At 40.2% G+C, this 13397-nt stretch overlaps 1 protein-coding gene across 1 annotated transcript in view; it reads left to right on the top strand.

The window, feature by feature from the left end:
- LOC117270867 (clavesin-2) overlaps positions 1-13397 on the top strand; it is a 63010-nt gene that overhangs the window by 36467 nt on the left and 13146 nt on the right. The gene's annotated exons all lie outside the window — the stretch shown is intronic.

Below are 13397 nucleotides of genomic sequence, written 5' to 3'. Positions count from 1 at the left end.
TTAAACTGACAATGATTTTTTTAAGGTGCTAAAATATGTTTCACAGCAGTACATTGCCATGCTTCTGTGCCAGTAGATTTGGTTCATCAAAGACACTAGCAAAGCAAAACAGGACATAAAATATGCACAGTAGAAATGTCGGATAGGTCGGACCACTGTGTTTATCTATATATCTTTGAGGGTTACAGTTACATCTGAAAATGACATTATAAATTAACAAGTTAGCTGATTTCACATATTTCCGCAATTTAAATCAATTGTTTACCCCAAAGTGATTATCATTGTTCGTGCAAGGTCACAGCAAATTGGCCTTTACTTCTGTACTACTGGTTAAGTAACATTTTGAATTCAGGACTTTTACTAGTAATGGAGTATTTTTGACTGTAGTATTTCTACGTTTATTTAAATAAAGGATCTGAGTACTTCCTGATGGTTTCTAGAGCCTGACTAATGCTGGATTTTTAAGGCTGATCCAGACACCTGTATTAAAGAGTTGCAAAAATCCCAAAATGACGCAGTAGCCCATCTTAATTTTAGACATGTACTTTTTTGTAAAAGATACCTTAACCTTGGTTTCAAAAGAATTGTGATTAGGCTGTTTAAGATGTGAATGCAGCATAATCCAGCTGTTTTAAGAAAAAACTGAGCCCTTTTTTTTCTTATATGTAACTATACAGTACAGGCCAAAAGTTTGGACGCACCTTCTCATTCAATGCGTTTTCTTTATTTTCATGACTATTTACATTGTAGATTCTCACTGAAGGCATCAAAACTATGAATGAACACATGTGGAGTTATGTACTTAACAAAAAAAGGTGAAATCACTGAAAACATGTTTTATATTCTAGTTTCTTCAAAATAGCCACCCTTTGCTCTGATTACTGCTTTGCACACTCTTGGCATTCTCTCCATGAGCTTCAAGAGGTAGTCACCTGAAATGGTTTCCACTTCACAGGTGTGCCTTATCAGGGTTAATTAGTGGAATTTCTTGCTTTATCAATGGGGTTGGGACCATCAGTTGTGTTGTGCAGAAGTCAGGTTAATACACAGCCGACAGCCCTATTGGACAACTGTTAAAATTCATATTATGGCAAGAACCAATCAGCTAACTAAAGAAAAATGAGTGGCCATCATTACTTTAAGAAATGAAGGTCAGTCAGTCCGGAAAATTGCAAAAACTTTAAATGTGTCCCCAAGTGGAGTCGCAAAAACCATCAAGCGCTACAACGAAACTGGCACACATGAGGACCGACCCAGGAAAGGAAGACCAAGAGTCACCTCTGCTTCTGAGGATAAGTTCATCCGAGTCACCAGCCTCAGAAATCGCAAGTTAACAGCAGCTCAGATCAGAGACCAGATGAATGCCATACAGAGTTCTAGCAGCAGACCCATCTCTAGAACAACTGTTAAGAGGAGACTGCGCGAATCAGGCCTTCATGGTCAAATAGCTGCTAGGAAACCACTGCTAAGGAGAGGCAACAAGCAGAAGAGATTTGTTTGGGCCAAGAAACACAAGGAATGGACATTAGACCAGTGGAAATCTGTGCTTTGGTCTGATGAGTCCAAATTTGAGATCTTTGGTTCCAACTGCCGTGTCTTTGTGAGACGCAGAAAAGGTGAACGGATGGATTCCACATGCCTGGTTCCCACTGTGAAGCATGGAGGAGGAGGTGTGATGGTGTGGGGGTGTTTTGCTGGTGACACTGTTGGGGATTTATTCAAAATTGAAGGCACACTGAACCAGCATGGCTACCACAGCATCCTGCAGCGACATGCCATCCCATCCGGTTTGCGTTTAGTTGGACGATCATTTATTTTTCAACAGGACAATGACCCCAAACACACCTCCAGGCTGTGTAAGGGCTATTTGACCAAGAAGGAGAGTGATGGAGTGCTGCGGCAGATGACCTGGCCTCCACAGTCACCGGACCTGAACCCAATCAAGATGGTTTGGGGTGAGCTGGACCGCAGAGTGAAGGCAAAGGGGCCAACAAGTGCTAAACACCTCTGGGAACTCCTTCAAGACTGTTGGAAAACCATTTCAGGTGACTACCTCTTGAAGCTCATGGAGAGAATGCCAAGAGTGTGCAAAGCAGTAATCAGAGCAAAGGGTGGCTATTTTGAAGAAACTAGAATATAAAACATGTTTTCAGTTATTTCACCTTTTTTTGTTAAGTACATAACTCCACATGTGTTCATTCATAGTTTTGATGCCTTCAGTGAGAATCTACAATGTAAATAGTCATGAAAATAAAGAAAACGCATTGAATGAGAAGGTGTGTCCAAACTTTTGGCCTGTACTGTATATTTGTGAGCTGTTTGCCATTGGGCTTGCTGAGACTCATAAACCTATTTCATGGGATATATTGGCCACAACAAAAGTATTATCATGAAACTAAACTTTTTGAGGGGCTGTGAATTGTCTCACAATCAAATAATTCACTGCCAGAAAATATGGTGCAATAAAATGTCAGATGAATATATGTGATGTTGTGAAATAGCTTGCTGAGAGTTAAATGTGAAGATTAGTACCACTCCGTGTGATGAATGTAGAGCTACAACCAGCAGCTGGTTAGCTTAGCTTAGCTTAGCTAAGACTGGAAACGGAGGAAACAGCTTGCCTGGATCCGTCCAACAATTGGAAAATCCACCCACCAGTACCTCTGAAGCTAACCAATTAAACCTTTACATGTCCTTTGTTTCATCTGTAAAAACCTATTTCCCAATATTTCCAACTATTCAGTCTCTTAGATATTAAATCAGTCCGTTTTAGCAGTAAAAAACATTTTATTTTGTCCTCTGTAGCTTGTACTGATCCTGGTTCAGACCACCAGTCAGTACTGGAATCAAAATGTCAAAAATGCTCAGAGCAAAGCTTGTAGTGTGTGTGTGTGTGTGTGTGTGTGTGTGTGCGGTTATCTGTTGCAGGACACATTGAGTTTCCTTAAAATGGACTCACTGCCTGAGTAGCCAGAGTGCAGCTTTTTAATCCAGACATTTCAGTGAAGAAGCCGCTGTGTCTGCTGACGATTGGCTGACTTCATCTGTTCTTCGCTTCAGCCAATCGAGCGGATGTCGACACGTCACATGTCATTACCGCTGAGCGTCTGTGTGTCTTCGACCAGACACACAGTGTTGAACCTGTAGTGTTGGTGGCAGCCTGTCTGTTTGTGTCCCCTCTGGATCTGAGAGGTTTTATAACACAACAGCAACATATGAGAAACCACACTGATGCTGCGTTCAAGTCATGCGGGACAGAAGGTAGTGATGGAATGATTGTCATGATTAAAAAGCTTTCACACATCAGACAGCCCAAGATGGCAGCTGTCAGTGTTACTACTGACAAGCTTAATTTACACAGTGAGTGAAGGGTTATTATTCAGCTACGGTTGTGTGAGCTTGTCATGTTCAGGGGTGAAAGGAACGATTATGTGTTAGAACAGAGTTATTAATGACTTAATAATGTATTTTCAGATTTTAATTGAAAATCATGATTTTCTCGTATTGTTTCAACAAAAATTTTACCCATATTTTTACCCAAATTGAATATCCACTCATATCCAAAAGTTGCTGTTTCTTGTTGCAACATGACACAAAATGACAGCAGTTTACAGAAACCGGGGTTTGTTTGTAATGAGAAGAGCTCAGAAGTTGCTTCTGGTAGCAGAAAGTGAGGAGACAAATGCTTATTACACAGCCCATTTCCTCAGGACAGTTCAGCTCGAAGAAAATGTTGGCATTCTACTTTTTGCAAACCACAAATTACGTTACATTTGCACATTTCATATGTATCTTAAGTGACGTAGTATATGAGCTGGCTTTGTCATGTGGAGGTGGAGGGACTGGTGTATGGCGTGACACCTCGGCAAAACACTTATACCAAGCTGCAACAAACAACAAAATCAGTTGTGACTTAGCAGGTCATTGCTGTGTTTTCAGCAGCTTGTCAGGCACCAAATGTTGGTGTTTTGGACTAATCCTTTGCCATGTTTCTGCCGCTGCATTTCCTGCCAGGCTCATTTCCCTCCTAACCAGGCAGTTTAAGCCAAAACAAGAAGTATTATTAGCATATCCTCTACATAATATTGTGCAAACGTAATGTATTTGCAGTTTGAAGAAACATTAAAAGCTGCCCCCCTCCCCTCCCCACTGACCCCCTCAATGAAAATAACTGAGGCTGACATTATTTATTTTAAGTAGCTCTGGCACACTCATGTTTTTAAGCCAAGGTAGTGGTATCCTGTGAAACAACCGGCAGATTTTTACCATGCAGAGTCTACACTGTAGCCTATGCACATGGGCTACACCGTTGTGAGCATTTATACTTAAGCAGTGGTCTGTCTTTAGTACTGTTCGGGCGGGATCACTTACATAGGGATGTGGACTAATGTCAGTTTACCACAGGATGTCTGTAGTATAAATGTCTGATTCGCACGGGACAAGAAATCTCTGTAATTCTACCAGAGTTGGGAGTGGTAACTCAGTTTGTGCCCTGATGTCACCTCCCTGTCGGCATGTGCGTGCTACGTTGCTTCCTGTAAGCATCAGCTGAAGGATAATAATAATTAATGATTAGCCCAATATGAAATATTGCCCATGATCAGGTTTGTGTGTACACAACAATTAGCAATATGGATTTATATTAGGCCTACCTAACATGACCAGAATTCTTGTGGCTCTGAAAAGTGCTTTCTTCCCGACCTTTTTGATTGGTCTCCCACGCAGGGCTATGCAATCATTTGGAGAATGTCCACTATCACGACTGCCGACAACACGGAATGCTTCTTCAAGCGCCTCCATCATCGAAAAAAAATGTTAGAAAAAATAGTTGTAAGCGTGGAAAAGTTGTTGTTGAACAGGACGTGATGAAATATTTACATACATTTTTACAGAGGATCGCATTCGCACAGGCTTAACATTACCCGGGGTAATTTCTCCGGACCGTTTTACAGAATGTAAAAGTTGCCGTAATCATTATCCGTAATGATTACAGACATGGCGCGTTCGGACAGTAATAATTACTTTACCCCACGTCTCCACGTTAAACTAATCCCATCCGAATAGGGCTTTTGTCACTCTGCAGTTACACCTCCGAAAGAGTTGGCGGCGGAGGTTTCTGCAAAGTGTTGTAAAGTTTAGTTAATTTAAAACACACCCAAAACACACAGTAAACATGGCTTAATAGAGATAATTTCAAACGTAAGTACACAAATCGGCTTCACTGTAACTCGCAGCGTTCACACATTTTTTCCCCACAAATACAACATGCTAATGTTATTAGCTCAAACCTATGGTATTTTACATTGTCTAAATTAGCCTAGTGGCTAGCGGAGATTTCCTTTACTCATATGAAGCCAGGATAAATCACACACAAGACTTAAAATGCTATTTTAGTGGAGGCTTTACTGTCTTCACAATTTATTGATTCTTATCTGTGCAATAAAAGTAAATAAAAACTTTGTTTCCACTGAGGGAAATGGTTTCAGCCTACAAAAATAGATAGGAGGTCTGCATAGCCGCGATGTGTAGTTACATTTTAGGGAAGGTGCATGTCAGGCTACGGCTTAGGTTACTGCATAGGCTCGGCATTGACGCAGAGCCTACGCTGTAGGTACAGTGTCGATTCGACGCAGAAAATCCGCTGTGGGCATCATTGGTACCAACTATGCCATCATAGCTTGTCAGGAAGGGGCTTACATAACACCCCAAATTTAGGCTAAATTTTGGCGAGGGATCAACTGGCATGGCCATTTTCAAAGAGGTCCCTTGAACGCTCACCTCAAGATATCTGAATGAAAATGTGTTCAGTGGGTAACCACGAGTCTCCCCTAAATATGTTCCCAGTAAATGTTTTGTTCCTTACAAAAAAAGTACTCCTTCAAATTGAAGCTGTATTTGTCTCTTAAAGGAAAATGACAACTACAGCCTGTTTGAGGACAAAAGAATCACCTACTGTAACACATGTATATACAGATACATAACACACTAAAACAGGATTGTTGTGGAACTCAAAATGTGAACTAGACTTGTGTTAGTTTCTGCACATCAGATAATAAGTAACATTAACTGTAAAATAAGAAACTAAAGTATATCAGTATGCAATTCTTTTTCTCTCAACTAGCCTATATACTTTAACAGCAGATTCTCACAAGTTGAGCTCACGCACAGAGTTACATTTACTCACTAAACTCTCAGGATGTGCAGAAGTACTCAAAATGCACTGTAAATATGAGCTCCAAATCATAATAAAACATTAATACTGTACAATATTTCAACTGAATGTCATTTTTAGTGTGTGTTTGATCACAGACTGTAGAACAACGTGAATATAACCCATGCGATGTCATTTGTCTCGGACATTTTAAATCCTGGAATAAGGTTTATTACCATGTCTGCTGTCTTGTCAGTTACACCTGGTAATCAAGATACCGCCGTTTCAGTACAATCTCCTCCTCATAAAACAATGAGACAAAGATTAATTATGAGTCATTAGTGTAATAACTGTAAAATAAAAAAGACCATCACCAACAAGATTGGCAGCGTCCTCACTGCATTTTACATGTTGTGGCTCCAGGTCAGATTTAGAGGAAAATCTGCTGGATAGCTTGGCGTCACAAAGCAGGAGGTGGGCGCCGTTTTTCTACAGCAAAGCAAGCTTTGAAGAGAAAATCATTTCTAACGTGTTTATCCTCTTCAGTGCAGCCACGGGCTCCCAGGAGGGGGAGGTGAGAGATGAAGCAACAGGGTTTATGTGAGATTTTGAGAAAATACATAACGTCTCTGTATATAAACCGATGGTGTGTTTTTTAAAAATGACTCCTCAATGACACACGTCATCCTTTTGGGGTTGATGGTTGATGGATTTTCTTTTCTGTCACCTTTCTCAATTTTTTTCAACCTTTCGCTGTGAGTGAACACGCTCCGCAGTGACCCGCAGTGAGAGGCCAAAAATAAATCCCCACAGTCGCTCATTTGTTTAGGATCGACATTTTGCCAGCGGTCGACAAACATCAGAGAAAATGCTGACGTGGTTTTAAGAGGCTGGTTTCTGGAATTGACCCTTTATATTTACTGAATATTTGAGCTGTTTAATTACAAATTTTCCCCCGTAGTAATTATTTACATTAAATATTTCTTTCAACATGTTTCCTGCCAATTTATATATTATTAATATTATTTTTCATCAGTATATATTCTTTTAACCTGTAATTTTTGTCCCTATTGTAGCTGCTTTTTTTGTTTTGTTTTCAAAACCTTTCTTGTTCACCTATTTAATAATAGTTTTGACTAATGTTCCTGCAGTGTAAGTGTCTTAGCTTGAGATAGGCAGCTATAACAGTGACTTACAGAAAAATATACAGAACAGATGACACAAAATGTACCAAAAATCATAGTTAAATAAATGTGAATAGATATTTCTGAAGCAATAATATATCATTCATCCTAAAATTAACCTAAACGGCATCTTAAAACCAGAGGCGGAGCCCAAGCATATAGGGGGAATCCCAGGGGAGATTTTTTTTTATCGTTTACAGTGCCGCTATATGCACCATTTTTCAGGACAATTGTACGGTGGCCGAGAGAGGTCACACAAACTCCACAACACATGCAAATCCACACAACACACACACACATTAAGGAAACACCCCCAAATTCAGAAAACACATTCATCGATTTGGCAACACATACGCTCCAAAAAAGTTAACGCAATGCAAATGCTCACAACACAGGCAAGAAGCTGAACGCTCCGCAAAAATGAAAACTGCATGGCAAAATGAAAACGACAACTGAAATGTTTCCAGGGGGGCCGTAATCAGTGATGAACTTACTGGTTGTTGACATTTCCAGACTTCCCTCAAGACGCTGGTCAGAAGTTTAACATTTGTTTTAGGTGGAAGACAAGTAAGTGCAAATAACTTGGTCCTTGATAATGTTAGCATTAATAAATTGTTGTCGATTCTGGTCCAAACATCTAAGTTGTTTTTAGCGGCCAAAAGCATGTCCGTGAGTGATTGCGATCCCCCTGGAAACATTTCCGTTGTCGTCTTCAATTTGGCGTGTGTTTTTGTTTTTTGCGGAGCGTTCAGCTTCTTGCCTGTGTTGTGAGCATTTGCATCGCGTTATCTCATTTGCTCGTGTTGTGAGGATTTGCAGCGTATGTGTTGCGAAATCGTTGAATGTGTTTTCTGAATTTAGGGGTGTTTTCTTAATTCGCATGTGTTGCATGGATTTTCGTGCGTTGCGTCTCAGCCACCGTACATTTAAGGTAATAAAATGCCCAAAAATCTGTATATCCTTTGAGAAAAAGGTTGCTGCCAAGGAAAAGTTTATCCTGTAGAGCCTACATCCTATTATATATCTAATTGTTCTCCAAACCTGAGCACAACTTTTGAGAATGACAAATTTTCGTTCCTGCCATATAAAAAGAGGCAAAAATTGTGTTCCCATCCCATACCACATTGCCCGTTCCACCTCAAAATGAGTGAGGCTTATTGGTGATTGCACACACTTCAAGTTTATCTGCTTATCTGCATTCCTTCCTGCTCCTCAACATCTTCCATTCCCTCTGGATCTCCTTTACCTTGCTTTATTCTCTACAGTGTCATCCACCTTTGTTTGAACACTCTCTCCTTACACCTCCTCCATTTTCTTCATCGGGGTGAGAGCAGATCAATCCTTTAGCTTCTGTTTCTTCCTCCTTCAGGCCCTCCGCTGCAGCAGAGGCCCTGTAGCTCATATTCCATTTTCAGTGTTTCATGTATAATGCAGCAGGTCCCTTCATCAAAGTGAAAATGTCTGTCAGAGCAGAGGGCAGGCCAGAGGTTCACAGTCAGATCTGACAGCTGAGAAGGGGGAAGGGTTGTCTGACCACAGTTTAAATAAGTCTCTTTTTTAACAGCGGCACCCACAGAAATTTTTCATAGGGGTGGGCAGAGAAAATCTTTGGCTGTCAGTGTTATCTGCTGCGTATGGACTAACACCTGTACAGCTAACATTTGGAGTTCCACAATAATCCTGTTTTAATGGGTTATGTATACATGTTAGGTGATTCATTGTTCTGCACATTGGCTGGTTGTTCTTTTCTTTGAAATGGCAAATACAGCTTTAATTTGAAGGAGAACATTGCAACAAAACATTTACAAGGAACAAGCCTTCTCAAGTTTAGGGGAGACTCATGGGTACTCATAGAACCCATTTTCATTCAGGTGAGAGTTCAAGGGACTCCTGTGAAAATGGCCATGCCAGTTGTTCCCTTGCCGAAATTTAGCGTAACTTTGGAGCCCCCTTTCCGACAAGTAATGCTGAAATGGTTGGTACCAATGGATGCCTTGGGTTTTCTTATTTCCCAAAACACCACTACCTTCATGCTAAGTTAAAACACAGTCTTTTAAAGACAGTAACGTTGGCCTCTAATTGGCCTACTGTTTTGGTTTTTTACCAGTACTGACAATTTGGAAATATTCTGCACCTACATTCAGTATTTATGAATTGATTCTTGGGTTTCAACATTTTTTTGTTTCATTGTGATGGAAAAAGTGCATTTATATGCATTTATTTTGAAAAAAAGAAAGAAAGAAGAAAACTGCGGAATCAGGTTCAATTGGCTTCCTTTAAAATATTTTTTACATAGTCTTTGGTAAAAATCTTTAAAAAACCAAAAACCTAATCTGTGGAAGATTACGAGTGTTAGTAGAAACACAGGAGGTCCGAAAGTCATCACCATCACTAGGGTTAAAATCCTTTGGGAACCATAAATATTTAGAGAAAAAAAAAAGTTACAATCAAACTTCCAAAAATCAATATTACAAAAATCTGAGCCGAAATTTAATCTCAAGAATAAAATTTGGGCACTGACAATTGATTGACCGTTCCTTGTTTTTCAGTTACTTAAAGAGAGGATTTTCTTCACTGTGCTTATGAGACAAACCTGTTTGGTTTTGTTGGGTTTTATACCCTGGTCCAAAAGAAAAAAGATTTGATTTTAAATATATTTTTTGACAAATAATGTAACTTGCATTGAAGATTGTGTTCTTCCAGCAGGAGGCATTTTGTGAGGGGTGTCCATGTGTAAAATCTGGCTGAAAATCATTTAATCACAGTTGCCCACGTACAGTTTCACATGGTGTGTGTTTGGGATACAGGTCATAGGAAATTGCAGATTAAATAGTCAACTGAACCCATTAAGAAGAGCAATGTATTCAGACAGAGTGTTTGTGAATTTGATAGTATGATTGCAGCCACAGCGATCGGTCCCATTTTAGACATTTTTCTGTTGTTATAGCGCCACCCAGTTGCCAATTAGAGTTAAATTTCTCCAGTCACCTTGAGGCGTCCTGTTCTACATATCTACCAAGTTTAGTAAAAATTGATATGGCGGTTAGGCCTAGATAAGAAATTAGCTCTCTAGCGCCCCCATTTTGTTTGATGGGGTCAATAATGGAGGGGTCCCCTCAGATTATGTGTGGTCATATGCCTACAAAGTTGCGTGGTGATCGGTGAAACCCTTGAGATGTTATACACCTTTATGTGATGAGCCACGCCCTCCGCAATATTCATTGCCTTATAGAAGCTCAGTTTTAGTAAGTTTTCCAACTTTTGCCAAGAGGGAACTTTAGATATTGGTCAAATAGGCAGATTTGTTCCTCATGAAGAGAGGCGTCTCTGTGCAAAGTTTCATGTCTCTATGACATACGGGGCATGAGATATGCCCTTTCAAAGTTTGCAATTTCAATCGGTTGCTATAGCGCCCCCCTTTGGCCAATTGATGTAATATTGCTTCATTCGCATCCTCCCATGATCCTCTACCACTGTGCCAAATTTCACATGGATTGACCAAGTCAGTGAGGAGAAAAACGTGGAACAGACACACAGACAGAGTTTTCGTCATTATATAGTAAGATTGAAAATCTGGCTGATCTCTGTTAAAACTGGTAGAAATCCTGAAGAAGGGTCTTTGTAAAAACATTGATCCCGTGTCCGGCTTTCCATTTCATTTTCTGAATACAGGGAAAGTTGATAATAATACATCTTTTTTATTTGTTAAGCACAAGTGGGAAATTTGGACTAAATCGTGGCAACAAAGGACGGGTCAGAAGGTCATCACTATCTCTTTGGTTGCAGCCTTTTATGAAACATCAATACATTTCCGGCCACATTTTTATAATCATTTGCACACTTGAACTTTTGACCCAAGAGTGGCGCTAAAAGGAACTCACTGTGTCTCCACAATAAAAAGGGTCTGTTTTTCTGAACATGCACAGGATGGGTTCAGCCAGAATGTGACTGTGTACTCAGAGGTGTTTAAAGCATAAGTTGGAAGAACATAGACAGGGTTACAGGCATACAGTGTGTACCATCAAACAGCCTACAAGTGCAGACAGCACTGTTGGTTAAAATTAAACTGTATCTGTTGGGCATGAGATGGAAAAACGTGGCTGAAACACATCCTGTATAGACAAAGTGTGATATTGGAGGAAAGATCTGTAAAAATTCATGAAGGCCTGAACATCTTTAGTTAATGTCACTGAAGCAAAAGAAACCTCACATGCCGAAGTTTATTTAGATGTAGATTTTGCTTGACAGTAGTGCTAGATGCAGGGTGAGGGAGGTCGCCTTAATCCTGTTTGGACTGTGAATATTACAATCACACTTCAAGTAAATATGGCCGTGGATGTCCAGATATATCTTGCTTTGGACCAAAGCGTTGGACAGTCTGGTAGCTGACATCACAAAACCTCTGGCGGCGACTTCAGCCTTGATGACTCATAGCGGTCAAACCCTAATTTACAAACCTGGCCCGACCTCAGAGACTCTCACTGTGTCCGTCTCTCTCACACACACTGCTAACAGTTTCTATATAAACGTCTGCCCCGAGCCTTTTTCATCAGCTGGCTTTGTTATGTCAGAATATAATTTCACCATACTGGACCACAGCCAAATCATGACTCTCTCTCTCTCTCTCTCTCTCTCTCTCTCTCTCTCTCTCTCACACACACACACACACACACACACACACACACTTACAGTGGAGTGTAATTATCATAATTGTGTCCAGTGTTCGAGGAAACACCATGTCAGGCCCAGACTCCACACACTAACCTGTATGAACAAGGACTCATTTCTGTCCGGCATTGTAGCCGCGGTGACTCTAAAATAGACCAGACCATTTCCTATTGACGATGAGATTAGAGCCCATTTACCAAACTAATCTAATGGAAAGGGACAGGAAACTCACTGAGGTAATTATTCATTTGCTGGAACTCAAAGAAGACTGAAAAATAAATCCTCTTGACTGAGAACAGCTCTCTGTAATTTGTGATAAAACAAAGAGAGATTATAAATCTTAGTTTCACGAGACATAATGATTGCAGCTGCCATTAGGACTCTTTATCCTCCCATTAAAACAATGTGTTACATACAGTAGTATATAATGAATTTACATCTGTTTTGTAACACGCTGAGCTCGACATGACAATATTTGTATATTATGTTATTTGTTAAACACTAGGGATGCACATGAGGGATATAACGCTGGCCGATATCGACCAAAGAAAATAAAGAAAGTAATGGGGGCTTAAGGATCTTTTGTTAGATGGCAGTAACGTTAAAGGGGCCCGATAGGCTCATTATCAGGTTCATACTTGTATTTTGGGTTTCTACAAGAACATGCATACATGTTTTAATTTTCAAAACACTCTTAATTGTCCTCATACCATCTGTGCTGGAACCACAGATGTATATTCACCCTCTGCCTTAGACACTTTAGTGCCTGCCCTCCATCCAAAAAAGCCCAGTCTGCTCTGATTGGTCAGCATTTTCAGGTCTTCTGTATCTCTGCACTGTCATTCCAGGGGAATGAATGTAACTGAGTATATCGGCATTTTTACTGTAAAAAATGACTAATAAAAGCTTCTAAACACAACCAGGCTGGAAAGTTATCTGAAATCAGGGAGAAATGTTTCCCCGACATTAGCATGTAGCTACATGTAGCAGTGTGGGCTACGTAATGTAAATACTTGCAGTAGCGCGCCAGGAGCAGATGACCATATAAAGTAATCCGTCACGAGCTGACGTCTCAAAAATAGAAAAAGCATTGGAATTAGAGTATTCAGAACAGTCTGATGCCAATGACTTTTGGTCACAGGCAGGGGCATTGTAGTGGAGGAAAATGGGACTGATTACACAGGACCCCAGTGGGAGGGGTGCCATGAAAAGCCTGGAGTGAAAAGTTTGGTTTTATTTCCACTTTTTTATGTCTAAGTAATTAGTGATTTAGATAAATTAAAACTATAAATCAGTTGAAAGACTGAATTGCGGATAAAAAAAACACTGCTCTCTCACCCCGTAAAGGCGCAAAATGGTTTAGTCCGCCCCTGCACTGGGATTCATCTCTAAAC

The sequence above is a fragment of the Epinephelus lanceolatus genome, chromosome 13, assembly GCF_041903045.1.
Source record: "Epinephelus lanceolatus isolate andai-2023 chromosome 13, ASM4190304v1, whole genome shotgun sequence".
NCBI lineage: Eukaryota > Metazoa > Chordata > Actinopteri > Perciformes > Serranidae > Epinephelus > Epinephelus lanceolatus.
This window is presented reverse-complemented; position numbering and strand designations above follow the sequence as displayed.